Consider the following 13,117-nt stretch of genomic DNA (forward strand, 5'->3'; position numbering starts at 1 on the left):
AAGACTATAGGAGAACCCAACCGGCATCTCCCAGCTGCAGCCAATGAATGACCTTAAGTGGAGTCCACTTGCAGATGGGCTCCAACTAACGATTATTTTTCTACTTCATTCATCTGAAGATTGTTGTTTTGATTAATCGAGTTAAAAAATAATAATATTTGAGAGGCTGAAATTTTGTGTAATGTGCTGAGACACCGCAGGTTTCCTCCAGCAGGTGATTTAATTAATGAGTCAAATTAAAGGAGGTGTTAATCATCAGAATCACCTGTTAGCGACCTGCTGGAAAGAGCCTGACACCCCCCCTTGTGCTTAGATGATGACATATAGTTATTTAAGGTGGCGGCGTCACCTCTCGGGTCCTTCCTCCCGAGTGGACTTTTTGCTTTATTAATCTTGGGCAAATCAAACGAACGGCTCGACCCCTTAGAATAGCTCCTTCCTGTCTGTTGCCACGGAAACCTAAAGGGCCAGCGGCTGCGACGGAGAGCTGTCTGAGGTAAAGGACACGCGGAGCTCACCACAACCAGTCGGTAAAATGTCACCCATATAATATAACATCATAATGCCATAATATATATTATCAAATTTACAGTAATATAATTTCAGCTGTAGAGTAATGAGTAAAGCTAATAGAAGTGTGCTAATTGGCATGGTCCACAACTAAAGTCCAGACCCGGATCTCAGCAGAGCGCTGACAGTAGATAAGTGAGTAAATGAGGACACTGGCCAATTGTCCTTGTATGGAGTAGCGAGCGAGGAGCGAGGCGGCTTTAAAGGATTTTTTAGCAGCCAATTAGGGGCAGCGATAGGAGCTGTAATTATACATCATCTTATAGCATCACTTGACTTCTCTTTCTGGGAGTGTCTGAAACTCTAATGTGATATTGAGGATGGATTTTTACTTGTTTCCGAGCATTTTGGCAAGTCAAATGATCGACGTTTGTTTACTTTTTCACCGCCACTTGGCGCCAGTTGGGGGGAATTCTGAAGTAATTTCTGTTGCCACTTGAATAGTCCATCTAAAGTTGGTCATTACTCAATATAACAGTCTGGCTCACAGTGTCATCTTACAAACAGCACTAAACTCATCACTCAACAACTTAACACTCAAACGATGCACCTCCAGAAGTATATAAACATGTACCAGTGCGAGTTTAAAATAAAAGTTTTACCATAATGCATTTTTTTTTGTCTAAGCAAGCAGTTAATTGACGGACAAGCACCATAAAAAATGGATGAATGGATGGCGCTGCATTGATGATTCTGTCCACTAGAGAGAAGCTGATGTCATCGCAGTGAATGGATGTGTTGCTGAAATGCAGATAGCTGTTGTTTTTTCCGCTCTAAACTCTTTAAATTGGGCTGCATGGCAGATAAGTGGTTAGCACGCAAGCCTCACAGCTAGGAGACCCAAGATCAATTCCAGCCTCGGTAATCTCTGTGTGGAGTTTGCATGTTCTCCCTGTGCATGCGTGGGTTTTCTCCGGTTTCCTCCCACATTCCAAAAACATGCTAGGTTAATTGGCGACTCCAAATTGTCCATAGGTATGAATGTGAGTGTGAATGGTTGTTTGTCTATATGTGCCCTGTGATTGGCTGGCCACCAGTCCAGGGTATAGCCCGCCTCTCGACTGAAGACAGCTGGGATAGGCTCCAGCACCCCCCTGTGACACTCGTGAGGATAAGCGGTAGAAAATGAATGAACGAATGAATGAATGAAACTCGTATTGGTGCATGTTTGTGTATTTATTAGGTGCACCTTGTGAGTGTTAAGTTGCTGTGTGATGAGTATGGTGTTCTATCAGATGACACAGTGAATCAGACTGTATAATGTGAGTATGACGGATCATTCATGATTGATCGCGAATGAATGAATGAATGAATGAATGAATGAAACTCGTATTAGTGCATGTTTGTTTATTTTTGACCCACAAGCACGGAAGGTCGCAGGGTTCAAATTCAATTTTTAAGTCCATTATAAATAGAGGAACTATCAAAGCTAGGAGTTAAGTAGTGGTGACAATGCACACTCACAGTGGACGTAAACCGTACTTGTCTTAGGCGTAAATAAATAAGTAATGGCACACTTCCTGTATGCTTATTCATTCAGGTTTGACATAGTAACCATGTCAGTGCAGGACATATTACAAACCATGAGGTTGAGATAACATTTTCTAAGCTCTTTCCCTGAAAATACTTACACCTCTCAAGGTGTTTTTTGTGACTGGCTGCTACTTAGAGGAGGAAAAAAAAAAAAAAAGTTTGGAACATTACCCCGTCTTTCTTTGGCGCCATGAAAATGTGTTTAAATGTGGCCTCGCTCGCCGAGCTCTCACTCTCACAATAGGGCCGACCTCCTATTGAATAAGAAACTTTGCAAAGCGACGCTCGCCTCCCTGCGACCACAATGCAAGCCAGAAGGGGCGATAACTCGCCAAACCTCTACCCCACACCCCCCCCTCCACCTCACCAAGGTTGAATGAGATGTGGTTGACCCCAGTCCCTATTGACTGCCACACAAAAGATGTTTTGCAACATATTCATAGTCGGCGGGGAATTGCTCTTCTTCTGTTTTCCTCAAGGTTGCGATTCTTTTAGAGGAAGAGCGACAATAGGCGTTATGAAAGTGCCGCTGAATAGCCACAGACGATATACACACCACACTGAAGTCTTTTCTTCAATGTGAAAGCTTAAAATGGTTATGTAAGCCCGTTTTTATCAAGGTTTCTGATGGGTTACTTCAGAGAACATCATTAATTTCTTCAAAGACTTACCCAAACCTGGATCTCACTTTGGCTTTTCATACTGGAAATGCTGTAATTGTAGCCGGGGCTTTTATTTACATAACATGCAAACGAGGATGGGGGGGGCCTTTATTAGAAGTAGGCTATGATTAGGAATTTTTGAAAATACATTCATTAATTAATCATGCTGTTTTTTGGTTCAATACAGTCTCTTATTAGTAAAAAAAATGCATATTTAAGCAAATGTCACTGATTTTTTTCCCCTTGAAATTAAGCATTTCCAAGCATCCATCCATTTTCTATCCTTTATTCTCACAGGTATGCTGGAGCCTATCCCAGCTGTCTTTGGGCAAGAGGTAAGATACACAATGGACTTGTCGCATAAAAACGGCAAAATGAAGTAAAATACTAATGTATCCACAAGACAAACTCAATGATGACATGTAGTATTGTACACTGGTCACTGGGTGTCAGTAATGTTACTGTAATGTAACGTTTTTTTTTCCATTTAAACTTGTATTGGTGCATGTTTGTATATTTCTCAGGTGCACTTTTTAAGCAAATGTCACTGATTTTTTTTTTGCAGACATTAAGATTTTCCAAGCATAAAAAGGGCGAAATGAACTAAAACACAAAGGCATCCATAAGGCACACTCAAATATGTTGCAATGATACGTAGTATTGTGTACTGGTCACTAGGTGTCAGTAATGTTCAGTGAGACAAACCAATGGCTTCCTGTGAATGTGTTGCTGAGATGGAGTGCATTGTGGAACGGCCAAGTTTCCCCCCCCCCCCATTTTAAACTCGTATTGGTACATGTTTGTATATTTCTTAGTTTCGCCTTTTCAGTGTTAAGTTGCTGTGTGATGCATAGTATTGTACAATGGTCACTAGGTGTCAGAAATGTTACTTTAATGTTCAATGAGACAAACGTCGCGGGGGTGCTGGAGCCTATCCCAGCTGTCTTCGGGCGAGAGGAGGGGTACACCCTGGACTGGTGGCCTGCCAATCACAGGGCACATGAAGACAAACAACCATTCACACTCACATTCATACCTATGGACAATTTGGAGTCGCTAATTAACCTAGCATGTTTTTTTGGAATGTGGGAGGAAAACATGCATGAAAACATGGCAAACTTCATACAGAAATTGCCAAGGGTGGGATTGTCTCCTAGCTGTAAGGTCTGCGCACTAACCACTCGACCACCGTGCAGCCGGAACCAGACTTGATCACCGTGAATACAGGCTTTCATTGAAGGTTTGAATTACCACTAACACTGGGATTCCTCCCTTCCTACTTTTGCGGACGTAACCCATGCCGAGCTAAACCTCAATTCTGATGCTCACCGAGCATTGGAGCACAAGAAAGTGTGCAATTCTTATTTATGTCTATGTAAAGTTGACTATAGGGCTTCTATTTTATGTCTAGAGGGCTCTAGTAATGTTTAAAATAGTATTTAGAAGGTGGTAACCATGCAATAAACAAAGGCTGACTATACTCCTTTTTTCGGATATGCATCAGAGTCCAGTGGGTTCATCCTTGACCCATGTTCAAGTCCTCTGCAAAGGTTTATTGCACAGTCTTGGTCAGCACTGAACAAACGGCATTGGTTAAACGCACACTTAGCACGCTAACAGTACCCAAACTGCCACATAAAGGAGATAATAAAGCGTCCAAATGACATCCAGTCGAGGGACAATCAATGGCGCATTAGGGACGTCTTAAGAATCCCCAAAGCCGAGCAGCATGTCAGATTTGTTTTGTCCCGCGTATGCGCTGAATGACTAATCCGTCTTTCATTCCTCCCTCGCCAAATGAACACCAACAAGAGCCCCGGCTGTGATAGAAAACAATTATTAGCTTCAGTTTATGCTTTATCCCTCGCTGTTATAGTACCGTCGCTGCGCTTTGTTTGACGGGAGTTTTGCGGCGGCCAGTTCAGGAACGCTACGTTTTTTTTTTTGGAGTAGATAAAGCTCGATGCGATGTTTTTCACGGTTGGGTGTCTTGATGAATCACGGCTTTTCAATATGCGTTTGACTGCATCGGCGTTCCGTCAGCATCAGTGCCGCGATTAGCGAATCAGATGCCCTTTCCGGGGGGGAAGCAGCGGTGGAGATAGCGTTGGGTTCATTTCCCTGTTGGCTGAGATAATAGATGATTTTCTAACCCCCCCTTAACCCCCCCCCCCCCCCCCCCTCAGCAGCTGCGAGGCTAATATCTGTCGCCTGTAATTCATTTCCACGCCGAGTGACGCCGTCTATGATCGCACCTCTTTCACAGCACTTTGCTTCTCAAGCTTTTTTAGCTTAGCTTTGTAGTTATTTATTATTTTTTATAGTTTCTCATGCAACTCTTGTGTTGCATCCCATAATGAATACATTGTTCTTTGATGGCAGATTGTCAAGTGATGAGCAAAGAATGGCGCGTTGATGTTTCCTGATTGCATCTTAGCGTTTTTTTTAACGTGCTCAGTCCTCGCTTTTGTTCATTTATGGTCTCTTGTCAGTTACAATCAACTTCCTGCGAGAGTGCTCGTAATTTCGGATGACTTCTGGATTCTTTTCCACTCCGGTGTTTGATTCCATTTTGGACTTGTGATGCATAGTATTGTACAATGGTCACTAGGTGTCAGTAATGTTACTTTAACAAACGTCGCGGGGGGTGCTGGAGCCTATCCCAGCTGTCTTCAGGCAAGAGGCGGGGTACACCCTGGACTGGTTGCCAGCCAATCACAGGGCACATATAGACAAACAACCATTCACACTCACATTCATACCTATGGACAATTTGGAGTCGCCAATTAATAACCTAGCATGTTTTTGGAATGTGGGAGGAAAACATGCATGAAAACATGGCAAACTCCACACAGAAATTGCCACGGGTGGGATTGAACCCGGGTCTCCTAGCTGTGAGGTCTGCACGCTAACCACTTGACCACCGTGCAGCCAGAGTCAGACTTGTTCACTGGAAATACAGGCTTTACAGACTATAGGGCTGTTATTTTATGTCTAGAGGGCTCTAATAATGTTTAAAATAGTATTTAGAAGGCAGTAACCATGCAATAAACTGCGATAAACAAAGGCTGGCTGTATTCCTTTTTTCGGCTATGCATCAGAGTCCAGTGGTTCATTTTGGACTTCGGCAAATGTAAATGTCTGAGCACGGCGTCCCAATGATTGATCGATTGATTTGACAAACATCAAACATTTGCACAGGAACACACACACATTCCAAAATGTTGAGGAATCGCTTTTATTCTATTAAACAAAGCTCTCGGGTGCGTGGTCTACATAATTAAATAACCACCTAGGTCTTGAATTAGCATTAACCACTGTGGCTGTAGTCAACCTTGTGCATGACGTAGATTTTTTCAGATCTAACCCAAACATATCATGAAACACATACAACTGTTTGAGCATCATCTTTCATCATTATTCAACCGTTGCCCATCCCTTCTCATGCAGTGGGCTGTTCCATGTCAGGAAGACGGGGGTGGCGCAAGCAAACGAGTGGAGCATAGAAAAGGCGAAGGTGAGTGGAAAAGTTTTTTTTTAAAAATACAAACAAACATGGTATACATATACAGTATGCATTTATGCCTAACCATATTCAATAGTAATATAGAAATAGTATAAAATAGAGAAATAGTAATATCGAAACTGAATATAAATAAACAGGGTTAATAATGAAGAGTCGGGGGAGGGGAAAACCACCATGTTAGACGATGATAAACATTAAAGGGGACTTATTATGCTGGTTTTCAGTTGTGGACTCCTATAGAGCAGCTACACACAATAACCAACACAAAAAACTTTGTAGAGCTTCCAGAATCTGCACCTATTCCAGCTGTATTTTTTATTTTTTTTTTTTGGCTTTCAAATTCCAACCATGAACCGCCTCCAGGCACGCCCACTTTGTCGTGATTGGTCCCACTCAGCTTATATCCGGACACGCCCATATAAGGAAGTCCCCCGGCTGTGATGTCACAGTGCGCAAACCTCATTATCTGAAATGTTGCCATCGTTTTAACATGAGAATACAACATTCTGGCCACACAGCACGGAGACCCGAGTTCGATTCCACCCTCGGCACATCTCTGTGTGGAGTTTTTTCTCCGGGTACTCCGGTTTCCTCCCATATTCCAAAAACATTAATTAATTAGCGACTCCAAATTGTCCATCGGTATGAATGTGAGTGTGAATGGTTGTTTGTCTATATGTGCCCTGTGATTGTATATAACAGTATAGTGTATAAAAATATTGTATATAACAATAACAGTCACTAAAGTCATCATACAGCAACTTCACACTCAAATATACAAACATGTACCAATATGAATATAAAAAAAACAACTCCTTAAAAGTTTTCCCATACTGTATTGCATCTGAGCAACACATTCATTGGGGTGCTGCAATGACGTTAGCCCCTCTCTGGGCTCCTCAAATAAAGACACACATCATCAAAAGTATAAGATGCAGATGTATTTACTATACTAAAACGGTCTGAAAGTTTAATGAATGTTAAGGAATGTTTCCTCCCACATTCCAAAAACATGCTAGGTTAATTAGCGACTCCAAATTGTCCATAGGTATGAATGTGAGTGTGAATGGTTGTTTGTCTATATGTGCCCTGTGATTGGCTGGTGACCAGTCTAGGGTATAAATGAATAAATGAATGTAGTTCCAACATTGGTTCTGTTGCTGCTGTTGTTGATATATGTTAATAAAACCACCATGTGGTCAAAGAGACTTGAAAAAAAAAAAACCTTTACATGATAGTTTGTCAGCAACAAGCTCATGCCATGTTGTCGTATTTTGGCAGTTATTTTCTTTTGCTAGCATCGGCGGTCATGTTTGATTTGTAACCATCTTGACATTTGCCATCATTTTAATTGGACTTAAGTGTCGGATCGTGTTTGAGGGTTTTTTTTCCCCCCCGTATCCCTCCGTCACTCCTTCGCCTCCGTTAATCTCAGCCTGTTTGGTAAAGGTGAAGAATTGCAAGTGAAGCGCTAAGTTGGGGCCGCCCGTGGGGATGTGCTGCGGTTAAATTAAAAAGTGAGTGAAGAGAAGAGAAAACTGCAGTGAGAATAAAGGTGAGGGTGCAAGGAGACTTTGGAAGGAGTCTGTCACGAATACTGATGTGATGTCTCAACGCTTCATGGATACACCTCCTTGCTTCGTGTCCTCCTCTAGCTCCTTGGCTCCTCCGCTTTCTCAGTGCTTACTCTATCGCTCGTTTCCTCAATGTTCTTGTTTCCTCCTCTACCACATTGTTACCTCCTCTTGCTTCTGGTTCATCCTCTGTTTCCTTATCTTCTCATCTACCTCCTTGTCTCCTCCTAAAACTCCCTGTCCTTCCTTCTACCTCCTTGTTTCTCCTCTCCTCCTCGTCCCTTCCCTTTCCTCCCTGTTTCCTCATCTGCCCCCTTGTGTCCTCTTCTTTGTTTCCACCTCAACCTCCTTGTCTCTTCCCCTTCTTAACTGTCTCCTCCTTTACCTCCTAGTCTTGTAGCCGTTATCCTTGTTTCCTCATCTGCCTCCTTGCTTTTCCTTCCTCTGCCCCCTTGTCTCGTTCCCTTCTTAACGGTTTCCTCCTTTACATCCTAGTCTTGTACCCTTTATCCTTGTTTCCTCATCTGCCTCCTTGCTTTTCCTTCCCCTACCTCCTTGTCTCATCCCCTTCTTAATTGTTTCCTCCTTTATATCCTAGTCTTGTACCCATTTATTCTTGTTTCCTCCTTTACCCCCTTGTTTCTTTCCCTTCTTAACGGTTTCCTCCTTTACCTCCTATGTACCCTTTTATCCTTGTTTCCTCATCTGCGCCCCCTTGTGTCCTCTTCTTTGTTTCCTCCTGTACCCCCTTGTCTCTTCTCCTTCTTAATTGTTTCCTCCTTTACCTTCTAGTCTTGTACCCTTTATCCTTGTTTCCTCATCTGCCTCCTTGCTTTTCCTTCCCCTACCTCCTTGTCTCGTCCCCTTCTTAATTGTTTCCTCCTTTACCTCCTAGTCTTGTACCCTTTATCCTTGTTTCCTCATCTGCCCCCTTCTCTCCTCTTTTTTTGTTTCCTCCTCTACCCCCTTGTCTCTTCTCCTTCTTAAGTGTTTCCTCCTTTACCTCCTAGTCTTGTACCCTTTATCCTTGTTTCCTCCTCTACCCCCTTGTCTCTTTCCTTTCTTAATGGTTTCCTCCTTTACCTCCTAGTCTTGTACCCTTTATCCTTGTTTCCTCATCTACCTCCTTGCTTTTCCTTCCTCTACCCCCTTGTCTCGTCCCCTTCTTAATTGTTTCCTCCTTTACCTCCTAGTCTTGTACCCTTTATCCTTGTTTCCTCATCTGCCCCCTTGTCTCTTCCCCTTCTTAACTGTTTGCTCCTTTACCTCCTCGGCTTGTACCCTTTATCCTTGTTTCCTCATCTGCCCACTTGTGTCCTCTTCTTTGTTTCCTCCTCTAGCCCCTTGTCTCTTTCCCTTCTTAACTAGTTCCTCCTTTAGCTCCTAGTCTTGTAACCTTTATCCTTGTTTCCCCATCTGCGTCCTTGCTTTTCCTTCCTCTACCCCCTTGTCTCGTCCCCTTCCTTCTTGTTTCCTTCTGTCCGTTTCCTCCTCCACCACATTGTTACCTCCCTGTACTTTCCTGTACCTCCTGTAGCCCCCCCCCCCGTGTCTTCTCCTTTCTCCTTGTTTGCTCCTTTATTTCCTAGTTTCATCCTCTGCCTCCTTGTCTCTTCTCTTTACTCCCCATTTCCTCCTCTGCCCCGTTGTGTACTCTTTGTTTCCTCCTCTACCGTTTGTCCCCTTCCCTTGCTCCCTGTTTCCTCCTTTATTTTCTTAGCTTCCTCCTCATCTCTTCCCTTTACTTCCTGTTTCCTCTTCTGCCCCTTTTTTTTTTGCTCCTCTTCCCCTTCTTAACTGTTTCCTCCTCTACCTCCTAGTCTTGTACCCTTTATCCTTGTTTCCTCATCTGCCTCCTTGCTTTTCCTTCCTCTACCCCCTTGTCTCGTCCCCTTCCTTCTTGTTTCCTTCTGTCTGTTTCCTCCTCTACCACATTGTTACCTCCTCTTGCTTCTTGTTCATCCTCTGTTTTCTTATCTTCTCGTCTGTCTCCTTGTCTACTCCTCAAACTCCCTGTCCTTTGCTGTATCTCCTTGTTTCTTGTCCCCCCTTGTCTCTTCTCCTTCCTCCTTGTTTTCTCCTTTATTTCCTAGTTTCATCCTCGTCTCTTCCTTTTACTCCGTTTCCTTTACCTCCTCTACCTCCTTGTCTCTTCCCCTTCTTAACTATCTCCTCCTTTACCTCCTAGTCTTGTACCCTTTATCCTTGTTTCCTCATCTGCCTCCTTGCTTTTCCTTCCTCTTTCCCGTGTCTCTTTCTCCTTCTTCTAGTCTCTTCCCCTTCCTTCTTGTTTCCTCCTCTGCTTCCTCGTCTTTTTTCCTCCCACCTGTGTCCTCCTCTGCCTCCTAGTTTCCACCCTTTCCTCCTTGTTTCCTCCTCTGCCTCCTTGCCTATTGTTCCTTGTTTCCTCACCTCTACAGGTGTCGCTCCAGCTCTCTTCTTATCTTCTCTGTCTCGTGCTTTTCTAGTTCCGCAGTCCAACAGTAAGAAAGTGTGTGACCTCCACCACCTTTTACAATCTTTGAATGGAACTTTGAGCTGGGAAAGTGCTCCGTAAAAAAAAAAAAAAAAAAAAAAAGAGGTGGATGGTGGGATACAAAGGTAGAGAGCCTATTAGAGGATATTAGTGTGGCGAGGTGCAGAGATGATGACTGTATAGAATGTATGTGCTTTAAATATTTAATGCATTTCACCAGGAGCGCTGCATTTTAATAACGCTGCGGCTGCACAGTTTTGTAGACTCTGACAAGTTTTAAAAAAAAAAAAAAAAATTCCTTTCACTGAAATCTCGCTCGACATCCTTTTATTCTGTCATGAAAGCCCCCCACCCCCCTAAAACCCCCCCACATCAGCGTGGAAGCCTGTGGAGCTCAGGCGTCTTAATGGAAGAGTCCGTCATTGTGGTCCTGATGAGAAGGTCAGCATCAAGCGACAGCACTTAGTTGATTTGTGCTCTTTGTGCACCAGCAAACCTTTTTTGTGAAAGTGGAGTGCAGGCTCCTGCACACTCCATGACCATTCATGTCTGCTATATTATTTTTATTATCCGCCCAAATTATGCACTTTCATTTATGGGAAGGAACAACCTATATTTACTACAGTCATGTGACAATATTACTATAAGAATACATTTGCTGGTAGAGCGGTATAGAGCCATGCATTTTGTGGGGGTTTATATTTTAGGGACCACCAGCGAATGGTGAAACAAACACACCTTCAAAACCTCCTGCTAGCTTGATGTCCTCCCCCGATTTCAGTTCAACATTTTCAATAAAAACGACTGTTGTAATAGTAACTTTATTCTGACCTGAACACATCACCTGCAGTGTACATTTATCTGGTCCTCCTCGGAACGACACTCCATTGTTTTCTTGAGATGCATTCACTGACACTCCGGAAATCACACTTAATTGTGTGCAAATTCATTCATTAATTTTCTACCGCTTATCCTCACAAGGGTCGCGGGGGTGCTGGAGCCTATCCCAGCTGTCTTCAGGCGAGAGGCGGGGTACACCCTGGACTTGTCGCCAGCCAATCACAGGGCACATATAGACAAACAACCATTCACACTCACATTCATACCTATGGACAATTTGGAGTCGCTAATTAACCTAGCATGTTTTTGGAATGTGGGAGGAAACCGGAGTACCCGGAGAAAACCCACGCATGCACGGGGAGAACATGCAACCTCCACACAGAGATGGCCGAGGGTGGAATCGAACTCTGGTTTCTTAGCTGTGTGGCCTGCGCGCTAACCACTCGATCGCCATGCAGTCTTTATGTCTTATATTATGCCTACTATAATGGGTAATCTCAGTGTAAAGGTGACTATAGGGGTGTTATTTCATGTCCAGAGGGCTCTAATGTTAAAATGTGTATTCAGAAGGTTAATTCATTTTCTACCGCTTATCCTCACGAGGGTCGCATTGGATGCTGGAGCCTATCCCAGCTGTCTTCAGGCGAGAGGCGGGGTACACCCTGGACTGGTGGCCAGCCAATCACAGGGCACATATAGACAAACAACCATTCACACTCACATTCATACCTATGGACAATTTGGAGTCGCTAATTAACCTAGCATGTTTTTGGAATGTGGGAGGAAACCGGAGTACCCGGAGAAAACCCACGCATGCACGGGGAGAACATGCAACCTCCACACAGAGATGGCCGAGGGTGGAATCGAACTCTGGTTTCTTAGCTGTGTGGCCTGCGCGCTAACCACTCGATCGCCATGCAGTCTTTATGTCTTATATTATGCCTACTATAATGGGTAATCTCTGTGTAAAGGTGACTATAGGGGTGTTATTTCATGTCCAGAGGGCTCTAATGTTAAAATGTGTATTCAGAAGGTTAATTCATTTTCTACCGCTTATCCTCACGAGGGTCGCATTGGATGCTGGAGCCTATCCCAGCTGTCTTCAGGCGAGAGGCGGGGTACACCCTGGACTGGTGGCCAGCCAATCACAGGGCACATATAGACAAACAACCATTCACACTCACATTCATACCTATGGACAATTTGGAGTCGCCAATTAACCTAGCATGTTTTTGGAATGTGGGAGGAAACTGGAGAAAACCCACGCATGCAAACTCCACACAGAGATGGGCGGGTGGGTGGAATTGAACTCAGGTCTCCTAGCTGTGAGGTCTGCGCGCTAACCACTAGACCCGCCATGCAGCCCTTGTGTGGTCTAAATAAAGAGAAACGACAAAGAAAAACTTACTGCGGAAGTACATTTTAATGCATTTAAAAATCCCCCGGCAGCACGCGGCAGTGGTTAGTGCGCAGATCTCACAGCTAGGAGACCAGGGTTCAATTCCACCCTCGGCCATCTCTGTGTGGAGTTTACATGTTCTCCCCGTGCATGCGTGGGTTTTCTCTGGGTACTCATTCCAAAAACATGCTAGGTTAAATGGCCACTCCAAATTGTCCATAGGTATGAATGTGAGTGTGAATGGTTGTTTGTCTATATGTGCCCTGTGATTGGCTGGCGACCAGTCCAGGGTGTACCCCGCCTCTTGCCTGAAGACAGCTGGGATAGGCTCCAGCACCCCCGCGACCCTTGGGAGGAAAAAGCGGTAGAAAATGAATGAATGAATGAATGAATGAATAAAAATCCCCCCAAAATACATCCACACTCAAATGATTTCAACTGAAATTACCGGGTGTCTTTGAATGCAACTCATGGCTCATAATAACACAGTTAACGTGTGTATCAAATAGATTTTCAAACATGTGTGTCATCTTTTAG

General features: G+C 43.8%; 1 protein-coding gene across 1 annotated transcript in view; it reads left to right on the forward strand.

Moving 5' to 3' along the window:
* Window positions 1-368: 368 nt before the first annotated feature.
* LOC131108654 (RNA-binding Raly-like protein) overlaps window positions 369-13,117 on the forward strand; it is a 109,557-nt gene continuing 96,808 nt past the window's right edge. The window contains exons 1-2 of the mRNA XM_058059847.1: window positions 369-496; window positions 6,216-6,282. The gene's annotated coding sequence lies outside the window, so the exon portion shown is untranslated. The remainder of the gene's footprint in view (window positions 497-6,215; window positions 6,283-13,117) is intronic.

The sequence above is a fragment of the Doryrhamphus excisus genome, chromosome 21, assembly GCF_030265055.1.
Source record: "Doryrhamphus excisus isolate RoL2022-K1 chromosome 21, RoL_Dexc_1.0, whole genome shotgun sequence".
NCBI classification, from domain to species: Eukaryota; Metazoa; Chordata; class Actinopteri; order Syngnathiformes; family Syngnathidae; genus Doryrhamphus; species Doryrhamphus excisus.